Source organism: Phodopus roborovskii, unplaced genomic scaffold, assembly GCF_943737965.1.
Source record: "Phodopus roborovskii unplaced genomic scaffold, PHOROB, whole genome shotgun sequence".
NCBI lineage: Eukaryota > Metazoa > Chordata > Mammalia > Rodentia > Cricetidae > Phodopus > Phodopus roborovskii.
This window is the reverse complement of record NW_026126545.1, coordinates 1,163,536-1,177,627: the sequence shown is the minus strand read 5'-3', so window position 1 is coordinate 1,177,627 and position 14,092 is coordinate 1,163,536. Positions and strand designations below refer to the sequence as shown.

Genomic DNA, 14,092 nt, shown 5'->3' with positions numbered 1-14,092 from the left:
GAGAATTTCTAAAGCAGAGTATGGAGTGGTTGATACGTGTGTGTGTGTGTGTGTGTGTGTGTGTGTGTGTGTATGTTTGCATGTATGTGTATGCATATGTGTTTGTGTGTATACGTATCTGTATGTGAGTGGTGTATATACAAGAGTGTGTATGCATGTTTTATGCATGGTCATGTTTGCTGGTATATACATGCATGTGTCTCTATATGTGCATACATAAGTTCATATGCATGTGTGTGCATACATTCATGTGTATATGCGTGTGTGTGTGTGTATGCATATGTTTCACAATATGAACACTAACTCATTAGGAAGTTTACTATTTCCTACTACTCTTTCTACTTTTATGAAGACACATATTTTTTTTTTTAAAGTAACAATCCCTCTTGTCTGAGTTTCCTCATTTACTGGAAGATTTCCTAGCCCAGATCCATACTTTTGCAAATACAGGTAAAAGGAAAAACAAGCCAGAAGCCAGAGAATGACATTCAGGGTATTTTCCACCATCACTTCCTTAAATTTTCAGGACCAGTCAGCCAGCATTGCTCCCCTTAGTCGGAATTTTTCTAGTTCCCTTCATCAACTTTTCTCTGGCCATCATCCAGGCCTTGTTATATTGCCAACCTCCTCTGCAACTGTCTTGGAGAGCTATGAAGGCACACTCTGTGTCTGTCAGTGTGGGGTGACCTATGGCTGAGGACAAGGGATGGAAGGTGACACAAATCTTAAGTCCTTCAGAAAGGAGGCATGTGGAGAATAAACCAGGCACAGTGTCTGCTCTGGTTCAAAAACTCTAGACACATACATCAGGTCTGTCTTGGGAACTGTTAAATAATTCCAATAACCATAAAGATAAACTAAATCTGGTCCTCTTGGAATGAATGCATTTTTAACACCTTTTCAATGTGACTGGATATTGCAGGTAGAAGAATTTCTGAAAGGAAAAGCAACTACAAAGGCTGATCAACTTCAGTGGATCTGCTCTTCTGAAATACTTGGGCCAAGAAAAGTCATCTTTCTCAGCAGGGAAACTGGAGGAGGCGTCTAATGTCAGAGAATTTTGGCAAAGCTGACCATGCCCTAAGAAACTGGAACTGGCTTCTCACAAGAGAGACAGAGCTCAGAACTGAGCCTGTTGGGGAAAGGCCAAGAGAGAACATCCAGGCCTGGAAGACAATCTGAGGGGGGGATCAAACTCAGTGGGGAGGAGTCTGACGCTGGGCGGGAAATTGGGGAACAGGAAAGTGGGCCAGAGTGGCTTCTACAATCAGAAGGAAGCTTGGAAAAGCCCCCATGAGTGAAGCCAGTGAGAGGTACGATATCTGGAGAGAAGAATTTGGAGGGAGGGGAGAGGTTTAACTGACCACAACATCAAGAAGGAAGTAGAAAGATGAAATCATGTTTAATTAGCTGGTGACAAACGGTGATAAACAGGCAAGGTTGAGAAGTTCAGAGCAGGATCCAGGGAGAGTGGCAGGAAGAGCAGAGCCAAGTTGTCTATTTGCTTTGAGATTCAGAGTCATTCTGTACAAAGTCCCATGAATTGCAGATTTTGGAAATTAGTTTCCCATGGTCTCTGCAAATGCAGGAGAAGGAAGATGCATACATAATTTCATCTTTCAACTCATACCAAAGGTAGCCTTTATCGAACAATGATTGGAGGAAGGGGCTTGACTTAAGTGAGAGCATCTCACAGTACTTACTGCAGCCAGTTAAAATAGTAAAACTGACAATATAGGTAAAATACCACTTGCTACAAAGTTATCAGAAAACAGTGTCTTTGCCTTTGGAGAAGAGCATTCTGCTTTGAGGGCTTAGCAGGTGAAACGAGGCTTTACAAGAAAATTGTATTTGAAATATATTGAAAGCAGAAATGTGGGGTTACTAAACAAGAATATGAATGAAATGCTGCAAAACTGAACAAGACACTTGAAAATATTAAGATATTAAAATTGCTTCATAATTAATAAATGAGATATGAGTGGTAGGGGATTGGCCAATAAAAGGACTCTTCATGAGCTGGAACCTCAGAATGGCCCCTCAGTTTTCAATCCTTCTTAAATTTCTCTGGCCCTAGATTTGAACCATGACTTATTCTACACATTTGGTCTTTCTATTTCCAGTTGTTATTTCCTCATTTGGTAAGATTCCCATGACATATATCACTAGTTTTTTTTTTGTTTGTTTTAGTTATAATGTCATTTAGGAATCATTAATAATAACAGAAATGGAGTTGAAATGGCTTAAAATTTGGAGTTTATATTTTAAGTTGGCAAAATGCATAATGATAAGTGACTGTTTTCTTTGACACTGCAGTCCTGTAACATTTGGGCTATGTTTCTGATACTCTTTCAAACTCCTTTTGATTACTATATGGTTTCAGTCTCTTTCATCATTGCCTCTGTATTTAAAACAACAAAGATGAAAGCCACATATGCACTGTTCTATAATTCAAGAAGTAAGGCTTCTTAGAAGTCACTCATATGCACCTGCTTAAACCTCATTTTGTCACAGGTGAGAGTCTTCTCTTGCCATAACACCACTGCAAAGAGAAGAAGGCCCAAGGAGTAAGAATGATGGATATGTTTATAGTGTCAGTAGCTAATGCTCACATCATGATTTATGTCTGTAGATCCTGTCTCCATAGTCTACTTTGATTATCTAATTATCTTCTAGGTAAAAACAACCAATCACACTGCTGTGTTAACTTTGCACATCAGCCAGTCAGTATCATTGGTGACTCCTACCTGACTTTACAGAGTTAGTAGACAACACCAACTTTTAGATGTCCTATTATGTCTGCTTTGATTCCCACTTCTTGTTAGTTAATGTGAACATAGAATTTTGTCCCAAATTTTTAGTTTAAAAGTGCAGTATCATAACTGGGGGATGGTCATGCATGACTGTAATCCCAGCACTCAGGAGGCTGAGGCAGGTGGATCACTATGAGTTCAAAGTTAGCCTGGTCTAAAGAAGAGTGAACTCCATGATAGCCAAGGCTATACAAAGAAACTTTGTGTAAAAAAACAAACAAATTGATAAACAAAAACAACAAAAGGTGTGGTATTTTTAATATTTTCTATTCTTTTCAACTAGCATGTTCTTTTCTTTTTTCTTTTATTTTGTGTGTGTGTGTGTGTGTGTGTGTGTGTGTGTGTGAGAGAGAGAGAGAGAGAGAGAGAGAGAGAGAGAGAGAGAGAGAGAGAGAGAGAGAGAGAGATCCTGTAATGTCTCCTTGAACAGATTCTTACAGGACTGAATTTGATTATTAGGATGGGACTTGATTCTGATTGTAACAAAGGAGAGGCTTCTTTGCAGTGGATTTGAGTGAAATATCTAGAAAATCGTGGTGAGCATATGTGAAACTGGGATCCAAATTTCTAACACTTACTTTACTTTTGGGTGTTTTACAGGCAGTCCTTTCTCAGTTAAATTCTACTTTGTGAGGCTTACTCTCTTCTAAGCATTTGTACCTCCTTTGTATCAACAATTTTCCTCTTCTACATCACAGCTTAGCAGTGAAGTGCTACCAAACACATGAGATGCATTTTACAACCTCCACAATCTTAACCATAAATGGTTCTTACAAATAAAGCTTAAATGCAAAGTGCAGACCATCTAGAAGGTTCTGCAGAAATGAAGCCTCTTTAAGTTTGGTGACCTGCTTTCCATGGGTGTACCAAAAGAAAGTTCATGTTGACTACAAACACGATTCTACATGCAGTTCCCTGCTTCCAGTGCTCATTGCAGACTCAACCCATAGAGCAAAGTCATTGAGAGGCCAGTTTCTGGGTCCAGGGCATTTCAAGGACTGCATGGAACCTCCTGGGTTGGAGGATAATTGCACCCAGATCCAGGGAATACCCACCACATTGGCTCCAGCACATCATCTGCCACTCACCATCTGGGGACAGAAGCAGCTCACTTACCATGTTGTGATTTTCCAGCTCACCCTTGCTCAAACCAAAGCACACAAAGCCAATGGTGCCAGTTTCTCTCTAAAGCCAAGCCTAAAGACAGGGGCAGGAGGGGCCCTGTGCCACTAGCATGTCCTTTTCAATCTACATTGTATACCCAAATATTGCCATTTAACTTTTAAAATATATTTGCTTCTATGAACTTGATTGTTCTTGCTCCCTTTCTTTCATTCTTGGTTTTGGAGCAGATACCTTGGTGTCTCCCTCAGATCTACTCTTCATGGTCCATGTATAAATCTCATCAGCTACTGGGAAATTCTCCTGCTGACCACATCAAATGTATTTCCTGGATATGAGTTAGACAAAGTTCCTTCTGTTTCAATTTTGTGAAAAATTCGAGGGAATATTGGCATTAACTCTCTTTTGAAAGTCAGGTAGAATTCTGTGCTAAAACCTTCTGTCACTGAACTTCTTTTAGTTGGGATGTTTTAATCAGTGCTTTTATTTCAGTAGGAGTTATAGGTCTGTGTAAATAGCTTTCCTGATATTGATTTAACTTTGGTAAGTGGTATCTATTAAGAAAGTTATCCACTTCTTTTATATTTTATAATTTAGTAAGGCACAGATTTAAATGTTTTAAATTAATTTTACATGACAACCAAAGTTTCCCTCCCTCCCTTTTTCTCTCTCCCCTTCACATCTCTCCAATGCACTCCCCATACATTTCTCAGAAAGGGTAAGGCCTCTAATGAGGAGTCAACAATACCTGGCTCATTCAGATATTAAAGTAGTCACACCAATTTGTTTCTTTGATCCATATGTTTGGAATATCTTTTTTCATCCTTTTATCCTAAAGTAATGCCTTTTTTTTTTGAAACTAAGATGTATTTATTGGTTTCAGCAATAGGATGGATCCTGTTTGTGTGTGTTTGGAATCAAGGAAGGTTTGAGATTACTTAGAGAAAGTGAGCATGTGGTCAAATTTTCCCCCAAATACTTTCTTTCATTAATTTCAAAGAGAAAATGTTTTTATATTTCAATCTTACATATATTGCTTATAAATATTTTAGAGGTAAATAACTGAAATTCTCCTTTCTTTTTTTGGCCTTTAAAATTATAATGTTTAGATATTTGGTAATTTCTTAGATTAAATACAAGCTACTCTGCTTTCTAAAGATAGTTTTCATGATTAATTTCCCATTGGGATAACTGTTGTCTTTATGCTAATAGATCTAGATTTGATTTCAGGATAAAGTAAATATATTCAGAGGACTGGAAATCACTTCAAGAAGGTATCCAGGTCCTCTCTTCTATAAAGGACTCACGCATTACCAGAAGAGGGCACTTTTGTGGGTTATTCACTGTTCTAAGTTTTCCAGAAAAAGAGCTGAGTTCTGTTTTTAATAATAGCATTTATTCTTTGAATTGTTTTTCTTAATCATGTATCTATACAACATAATTTCATGAGCTTGTATTCTCCCTATTTAGGTAGAATATGATACTCTTACATAATATATGTTTTGGAAAAGAATATTAATTATATCAATTCAGGGAACACCATATTTTTGTTTTATTTTGTTTTGATTTTTGAGACACGGTCTCTTTGTGTCATTGGAGCCTGTTGTGGATACAGAGCCAGTTCTGTATACTAGGCTGGACTTAAACTCACAGGAATACACCTGCCTCTGCTTCCCGAGTTCTGGGATTAAAGGCATGCACCACCAATGCCTGTATGGCATTTTTTTTAATTAAAAAGCTGAATCCAATAAATTGATATTTTTTCCAGAGTATGCAAGTTTTGAAGTAAGCAATAGTGCATTTGCATTCTACTAAAAAGGATCACTGCCAATATATGTAGCTAAGTTTCTGAAATAGCCAACTTCGGTGCCGTGGTGGCTCCCTGGTGAGCTATTTGTTAAAATGAAGAATGAATGGGAAGTCAACAAAAACGTTGTATAATTTTGACCTATTTTCCAAAAATCAGGTGTCCATAGCTGTGCGGGTTTATGTCTGGGGCTTAGATTCAGTTGCATTGGTTCACTTGTCTGTTTTAATGTCAATACCATGAGGTTTTTATTACTATGCCTCTGTAGTAAAGCTTGAAATCAGGGATGGTCATACTTCTGGATGATCTTTTATTGTATACCATGGTTTTATTTCTCCTGGGTTTTTTGTTTTTCCAATGAAATTGAGTATAGTTTTCTTTCACTTGATTAGTTTGGTTAGAGAATTTTAAATTTTATTGTTTTCAATGAAGCAACTCTTGAATTGTTTCAATATATTGCTCTCTTAGTCTCCCTTTAATTGGTTGCCCCACTTATCTTTAATATTTCTTATTGTCTATTATAGAGTTTAGATTTTTCTTTACTTATTAGGACCTTAAGGTACACCATTAGGTTATTGAAATTTATCTACCTTAAAAAAAATGAACACTCATAGCTCTAAACTTTCTTCTTAAAATGGTTAATTTCTATCCAAAGACTCTGGTAAGTGGTTATCTAATTTCATTAGATTGTGGGATATTTTACTTCTCTGATTTCTTGGATGACCCACAGGTAATTTAAGCATTGTACATATATTTGAGCAATTGGTATAGTTTTCTTGCTATTTTGTGTCATTATACATGGAAAATTATTTTGTATTTAGTATAACTTTGTTTCTTATTTTAAATGTTTTCATGTTTTTTGTTTTTCTGTGTTTACCATGTACTCATCTGCTGGTTTAGATATTCCTTCTGCAGTTTTGGGAGATACTTTCTTAATGAACATGTTATTCTTTAAGACTTACTAGTTAGTACCACTTGGAAGAAAGAAATTCCTAGAGCACCTACAGCATCAAATCATAAAGAGTTAATAAATGCACTTAAAGTCAATGATAAGTTACTAAAACTTCCCAATGAGTATGGCTATGATGATTTCAAAACCACTGCAGACAGTCATGTAGGTCAAAATGATTTAGGGTAGAATTAGAACAGTAACCAAACGAGATAAGTATAGGGGAAAAATAAGTGGAGAAAAGGCAGAAAGGAAGAAGAAAACTGAGAGAAGAGGAATGTTACCTAGCAGTGACTAGAGGAGGAGAGGGTGTGAATGTGCTTGCAAATAGTGAAAAGGATATATATGTCTATGACCCTTTTTAAATTAGAAACAATCTTGTTTTACATGTCTCAGTTCCCTCATCCTTCCCTCCTCCCATACCCCCCACCTACTCCCCTATCCCATCCTCTTTCTGCTCCCCAGGAAGGGTGAGGCCTTCCAAGAAAGAGCTTCAAAGTCTGTCATTTCATTTGGAGTAAGGCCTAGGCCCTGCTGATAGGCGTATGTGGAATAAGCTCCCAAAGTACACTAGAGATGAATACCAATCCACCACCAGAGGCCCCATAGACTTCCCAGTCCTCCTAACTGACACCCAGCTATCAGTCTGGGGTCCATGAGCTCCCCCTTGGTCAGGTCAGCTGTTTCTATGTGCTTCTCCAGCCTGGTTTTCACACCTTTGTTCATCATTCCTCCCTCTCTACAACCGGGTTCCAGGAGTTAGGCTTAGTGCTTAGCTGTGGGTGTCTGTTCTGCTTCCATAAGCTACTGGATGAAGGCTCTATGGTATACTTAATAAGTGGAATAAACAATAAGAAATACAAGTATTTTAAAATTCAATATGATAAAATCATGACACTATAAAATATAGGGAAACACAAGGACAAGGAAGGAAGGAATTAAGAAAGGAAGGGAGAGAGGGATGAAGGGAGGGAGGGAGGAAGGAAACAAGGAAACTAAGAAAACAATATTCCCTCTAATGAAAGAATAAAATAAATAAAATTAGATGAATGAATATATATATGAAAATTATTACTGAAACAACTAAAATATTTAAAACTTTTCCAAGTAAAAATCTTGCTTAAATACATCATAAACAAGAGAGAAGGGGAAGAAATCATGTGGGAAAACTAGTTTTCAAAAGATTAGATGTTGGAGGGGCATCTCTCAGGGTCCTGGGATATTGCAGACAGCTAGTCATTTCCTTTAGTGAGAAGGCCGCGTCAGTGGTAGGCTCCGGTATTTCCTCTGGTTTCAGTTGTGGCTCAATCTGTTTGTTTATGTTCAGCAGAGCTTTCTTTGCAGATGTCATTGCCCTGCTTTGGGAACAGGAGCTTCCAGTGGCCACATTTAGCTTTATTTTTTTTGTAGGCTTGGCACCCACACCGTACTTAGTTACTCTTTATATGGGTATATTTTTGGAGGGAGGATGGAGCAACTACTTTTAAGAGTATACATCACCTTATTGTTGAAGGGATGCATTTGTGAACCAAGTTTGTGTAAAGACAATATTTTAATAAAAATTCAATTCTGGAAAGTTTTGCAAAGGTGGTGACTTCCATATAATACCATACTATTGGACTTGTTACAAGATTCATTAGAATAGAATTAAAAATGTAATAATCAGTCACAATAAGAAAAACTGTACAAATAACATACATATTCTCAAAGTATCATGTAGTTCAGCTTAATATTTTGGTGTATTATTCTTTTTAGTTTTTTTTTTTTTGACAGAGTTTTACTATCTAGTTCAGACAGGCACCAAAGTAGAGATCTTCTGGCTACTGCCTTTTAAATATTGGCTAGGATTGTTTAGGGATAGCTTTTTAATCTTAACATGTAAATAGAAGTATAAGACATAAAGTTATATCATGAGCTATTACTGGTATTTTACCATGAGTATCCTTAAATGAAGATAGGTCATATAAGTGCTATAATAAGAAACATACATTTAGCTGGGTGATGGTGGTGCAATCTCAGCACTCGGGAGGCAGAGGCAGGTGAATCTCTTTGAGTTCGAGACCAACTTGTCTACAAGAGCTTGTTTCAGGACAGCCTCCAAAGACCCTGTCTCTGGAAAAGAAACATACATTTATATGAAACCTCCTTCACTCAAAAATTTAAGTCTGTGTACTTTTTCAAAATTACCGTTGACATGATTTTGATGGGTAAATGTAAGAACTCCCTCAAAATATGTATGATCTCCCAATGCAATGTGGAGTTGTGTTGCAAAGAGTAGGTAGTGGCATGAATTATTTCCATCAACTCAATAGCAGAGGAAAGTTGTGTACCCCTGATGTTACACATACACATACTAAGCATTGAGTCCCAGAAAACCCATGGACATTTGAGAAATGAAGACCGAGAAGTAATAATGCTGTAGCTTTTCAAATAAAGAGTTAGTTCACTAGTGGCTACAACTAGTAGTGCTTTTAAAAGGAACTAAAACAAAATGCAAAGTATCTTAAGTCGTCACATGTAGTAATGTGTGTGTTTGTGTTGTGTGTGAAGCAGGCTATACACACATACATTAACTTTGGGCTAAAAATTATTTTAAACTAGTGAAATGTAACCAAACTTGATGTATATCCTAACCTTGTTTTTAGTAGTTGAGTTTCAGTCAATCCCAAGTGGTCAGTTATTCAAATTGAATTCAAGTAAAACAGACCAAAGCCTTAACAACTCAGGCTTCCTCTCCTCTGTTTTCTGTATTATACTTTCTTTCTTTTCACTGGCTGTAAATACAACCTGTCTAGATGGTGGAGTAGGCCATTTGGAATGGCACTGGGGATAACTGTTTGAATGTGGAGTTACAAATATAGCCAACCAAGATGTAAAAACAAAGGTTTTATCTAATTTCTCCTTTCATCAGTGTGGCTTAAAATATATCGACAGGGACTGAATCGATGGTGTAGCAGTTAAACACACTTATTGCTCTTGCAGATGACCTTGTTTGGTTACCAGAATCCATATGGCAGCTCAAAACTTCCTAAAACTCTGGTTGAGGAAGGATCAGATTCCTTTTATTGGCTAAGCATGTACCTGACATATATCTTGTACCCTTAAACACATGTAGGCAAGCGACACAATAAAAATATTATTAAAGGTTAAGAAAAGACTCTTCAAATACAGTGTTACCTATGCTACAGAATGGAGAATATAAATCATTATTGTGATATGAGTAAGAAAAACTGAATGGTACTGCTATAATCTTAGTTTTCTTCTACTTTTACCTAGTATTTCCCACATGTGAAAGTGGGACATGTCTTATCCTCCATGTAAGTTATGTTTAGGGCTACTTTGTCCATGTCTGCTCCATTTATCCAGCAATACACACAGGTAAAGGCTTTTCTAGAAATAGCTTCTCTCATCTGTACCTTTCACATGAATTCTACAGCAGTTCCCAACAACAATCTAGTCTTGGTAGTTCCTTTTGTTGGCAATGATCTCAAGTCTTTTCTTGCCTGGAGAAGTTTCTATTTGATGTGCTCCTCCTTCTACAGAGTCATAACCCTGTCACAGAAGATATACTCACAAGAGTGGTCTACAGTGTGCAAGGACTGCTCTAGAACCTGGTCTTTAACACATTGTTTAATCACCTTCTCAAACAACTGACACAATCCTTGCTGAAATGGTGTTATTTATGTTCTAGGAATGACAAAGGGCCTCCTTTTGATAGATTTGACAGTGTGGGTAGCTGCCACTTAAATCTGGCAAGCAATGCTGCTTTAATTGGCCCATACATTTTAATCAGTGTAAGAATGAAACTTGTCAGAAAGATGATCAGATGTATAAGGTTCAGTTTTGAAGCTGATTGAATCTTTGCAAGCTTATTTATATAAAATGGTGTATAAATATTTTCTGTCTGCACTGTCTCCCCACTGCACTGCAAGTTCCCAGAATCTCCATGCCACGTTTATTACTCAATATTTAATTTCTATGTGTGGAATAAATAACGATAATGAATGGACCAGAAGGCCTAAGGGCAGTTCTCTTCTGTTTTGCATTTGTTTTTGATTGATACATGGTTCTGTTTTCCTCTTTTTTCTAGCAACCACACTACTGTGTTCTCAACTACAAGATCAATGGGTTTGGATTCCACATGTGAGCCAGGGCATGCCCAATTTGTCTTTCTCTCTGCGTGACTTACTTCATTTAGGGCAAAGTGCTAAGGAACTTCTTTGTATGGCTATAGAGTGTTTTACTGTGCATAAACACCACATTCTCCTTGTTCACTCAGCCACTCACTGACAGTTATGTTTATTCCATGTTTTGGGCTTCTGTAAATAGTGCTGAACTAAACACAGAGTACAGATGTTCTCTAACATCTGATTTCCTTTGGGGAATAGTTGTATTGCTAGACTATGGGATAGTTCAACTTTGTAAGGAACCTCCTGTTTTCACAATAGGTTACTCATTCTTATTCTGGCCAACAGTAAATAGGTTCCCCTTTCTTTGCATTTTCACTGGCATTTGTTACTTTTTATCTTATGGCAATAGATACCCTATCTCATATGAGGTGATATTGCAATACAGTCTTAAATTGTTTTCTGGTGGTTAGAGTTAAATGTTGTTTGTTGTTTTTTTTTCCAAACTAAATGTGAGATATATATATATATATATATATATATATATATATATATATCTGTGTGTGTGTTTCTCTCTCATAAATTTCCAACGAAACTGAATAATATCCAAATAAACAAATAGCAAGATTTACTTTGTTCAAAGACTGAAAGAACTGGTGCAGAGTATCCCATGGGTCTTAAACTCAGTGACAGCCTCACTAAATAACTTCAAATGTTTGTCTTCACAGATATATAGAAAGCATAATCAATCCTAAGGCAGAACTACAAAATTTCATCAAATTCCCAAAATGATTTCAATCAAAAGCAACAGAAGTGGAGACACCAGAGGATCTGGTGTTAAAATAAACTACAAATGATAGTACCTAAAATATCATGGTACCAATGAAAGAAAATAAACACAGAACATAGGAAATGAATGGAGAGCCCAGTGCTACACCAACATACTTATAGTCACCAAGAACACAAAGAGGAAAGAATTCCTTCAGTAAATGATGCCAAGAAACCGAATAAGTGCATTTAGAAGGATCAGTGATTGAAGATTTGAACATGAGACCTGATTCTATGAAAACACTAAGAAACAAGAAATGCTGCAGGACATTGGTACAGGCAACTCCTTTAAACTGAGATCTCAATACCACAGACAAAAATGAATAAATGGATTACACTGGACTGGTAGTTTACTCAGCAAAGGATGTTATAACAGAAGCAGAAATAAACTATAGAATGCTAGGAAATATTTTCAAAACCGACATTAGACTAGATGTGAATTTATAAGAACTTTAGACCAGCTCAGCAGCAAGGAAACAATCAAATTTTTAAAATGAAAAAAAAAATACAAGGCCGAATTGAATGAATAGTCATCTTTTCGGTCAGCTGTAACAAGGATATCAGCAGCTTCAAGGTTCAGCTCTCTACACTCTTCCTCATTGCCTCATTGCATTTGAAGTTTATCCTGTGAGAGATCTTACTCAAACCCAAGACTTCATCTATCAAGTGTACTAAAAAGAAAAGTTGTAAAGGCTGCCCTATTTTCTGAACTCTAATCTGTCTCTGAATGTCCCTTAACTATGTGGCTGTCAGAAGCTTAATCTCTCCTCAACCAAAGGGCACCTTACAGCTGAAGCATTACCCATTGTGTCACCCTTCTCATCCCACCCACATAACCTTGAATCCTCAGCAGGTTTGTTTCTCTGAATATATTCAGAAAGTTTCAGATCAAGACTTTGCGTTCTTGAGAGTGTTGTGTGCCTTCGTTCTTAAAAACTTTTTCCTCCAATACTCAACGTCAAAATTTATGACATTAATCTCTTTCCCTCAAGCCTCTTGTCTTTTTATATGCAGTAATTTATTATAGTAATGAAATTTATCAACTATCTGTCAATTTTATGCCAATTGCACTCTCTTAGGAATTTGAGCTGTACCATTAACAAAAAACAAAAATATTCCTATATCCACTCATCTGTTATTTTTTTCACTTGAATTCTTCTCCAACTACTAAATTGACTTCATCCCACCCACCAATTTCCTCATCTACAACTTTATCATTGGTGATCCAGTACTTCAGAGAGGAGCTGTGTCCAGTGACTGCATAGGTACAGTGAGTTTAGGTATGGAATGCATCAATGGTCTGTCCCTGTATAAAGGAAACCCTATAGCCTATAGGGAAACAATTGTGTGATGTGGACATAAAAGTATTTCAAAAATGGTATGTGATTTTATAGGACAAAATATTTGATAATATAAATGTAATGACAAAAGTTTCTAAAAGCAGCATTTCCTAAATTGAATCATGAAGGTATAAAAATTCTTGGATAAACAAATTTCCAATGAATATGTGATACCCAAAATAAAATATCTACCAACTATTCCAGAATAACATGGACAATTTACATTTTTCTTCATACCCTGATCTTCTGGCATCATTAGAAATATATTATTTGTAAATCCAATTCCTTTAATTTTTTAAAATTTATTTTATATAACAAAGTCCATTTAAATGAAAACAAACATTTATAGACAATATTTGGGAATTTTGGCGTTGTTCTTTCCAAACTACTTCCTGCTGGTACGGGGCGCTGTCATGGGGGATTCGAAGAAGATGCAGAAATCCTGGCTGTAGTCTGTAAGGCTGCTTTGTCCAGCTGTTTTGAATGTAGGATCACCTGGTACTCTGTTTCAGTTGGTCTGGCTTGATCAAACCACATTAGTCTGTGAGGAATCCACATCTTTACATTTTCTGTGGAAACAAAAATAGAAATCATTACATACATACACACTTATGTAAATGTCAGCTCATTTATTTATTTATTTATTTATTTATTTATTTATTTATTTATTTGATTATCTTGAGACAGAGTTTCTCTGTATTGCTTTAGAACCTGCCCTGGAACTGGCTATGTAGACCAGGCTGTCCTCAAACTCATAGAGATCCAGCTGCTTCTGCCTCCCTAGTGATGGGATTAAAGGCTTGCACCACCAACGCCCAGCAGTTTCGCCTCTTCTGTGTAAGTTTTTGTGTAGTTTGAGTTAATTGACATACATTGTCTTACACTTATGTTCTCTTTAAATTCCATTAGCAAGATTTTATGATTTTTAGCACATCATTCTTTCACTTTCAGTTAAGTTTGTTCTTACATAGGTTTTGTTGATGCTATTTCATATTGAATCATTTTATTAATATTTTTTTTGGTTGAATTTTTTCCTGTTGACTTTTAATTCTGTTGCTAACTGAATTTATGATTACTTCTAATAGTTTGGAAGTTTACTATTACTT

The 14,092-nt window shown here is 36.5% G+C and overlaps 1 protein-coding gene across 2 annotated transcripts in view; it reads left to right on the top strand.

The window, feature by feature from the left end:
• The first annotated feature begins 1,216 nt into the window (after positions 1 to 1,216).
• The window catches only part of Aldh1a1 (aldehyde dehydrogenase 1 family member A1), a 117,082-nt gene continuing 104,206 nt past the window's right edge, over positions 1,217 to 14,092 (top strand). Inside the window, exon 1 of one of the 2 annotated variants that reach the window (XM_051200160.1) lies at positions 1,217 to 1,313. The gene's annotated coding sequence lies outside the window, so the exon portion shown is untranslated. The remainder of the gene's footprint in view (positions 1,314 to 14,092) is intronic. The other variant, XM_051200159.1, reaches the window with a different exon arrangement.